The sequence below is a fragment of the Cucurbita moschata genome, unplaced genomic scaffold (assembly GCF_002738365.1).
Source record: "Cucurbita moschata cultivar Rifu unplaced genomic scaffold, Cmos_1.0 Cmo_Scf00102, whole genome shotgun sequence".
In the NCBI taxonomy this organism is placed as follows: Eukaryota; Viridiplantae; Streptophyta; class Magnoliopsida; order Cucurbitales; family Cucurbitaceae; genus Cucurbita; species Cucurbita moschata.
Genome location: NW_019268618.1, coordinates 434385 through 435294, shown reverse-complemented (window position 1 = coordinate 435294; position 910 = coordinate 434385).

Here is a 910-nt window from a genome sequence, read left to right as displayed (position 1 = left end):
ATCGTAAAGTTTACTTTATTCAATAACAATCTTTACTGAATAAACAACAATAATAACTTTATTGACAATAGAATATGTTTTTGTTTACAAACTATGAGTTTTAGAACATAAAACCCAACAAGAACCTAGCAGAACCGGATCAAGGGTCCTAACCTAGTTCGACTGACCTTCTTTGGCTGGCCCCGCCCCTCGTAACAAGGTCAACCCGTACGTGCTCTTTCCTTTCGTTTAGCGAGATAGCTTACCAGCTCTTTCGGCTCATAGCAGCAGTATGAAAAGCGGAATCCACATCCTGAGTCGAGTTCGCATTGCCATACGAATCGACATCGGCCAAACCAAGAGCTCCTATTTTTTCTTTAATGAAAGCAGATCTAACAGTTTAGATAAAACCAACCTCTTCTAAAGAAGGAGTCGCTCTGCCTTGATCACCGTGGACATATGCAGCTCCTGCTTTACCTTTGCCTACCGTGAAAAGGAAATTTCCCTCACAATAGGCCCTCCCAGCTCCCGAACGTCTTTCTATCAATCGAGAGAGGTATAGAATAGTACAACAAACCAACAAGACAAGAATGGACTCATAAGATGGGCGGTCAAGGAAGCGATTTCATTTGTGTTATCCGCCAAGGAAATGCTCGAGGAATTCAGATCCTGAATAAAGTACTGTAGGCAAGCGAAGCTTTTGAAAATGAAAGCGTGTAGAACTCATATCCACTTTCTCTTCGCTTTGTAAACTTCGGATCTGATCTTCCTTTCCTCTCTGGGTGACTGAGAGACAATTTAGGCCTGGTGTGCATCCGATTCGGTCAACAATAAGATACAAAGCGGATTGATTAAATGGGCTTGAAGTTCCATTATCGTTAGGTCAAAGATCTCTACTAGGTTTAGTGCACTTTGGTAGTTGCGAATGTTG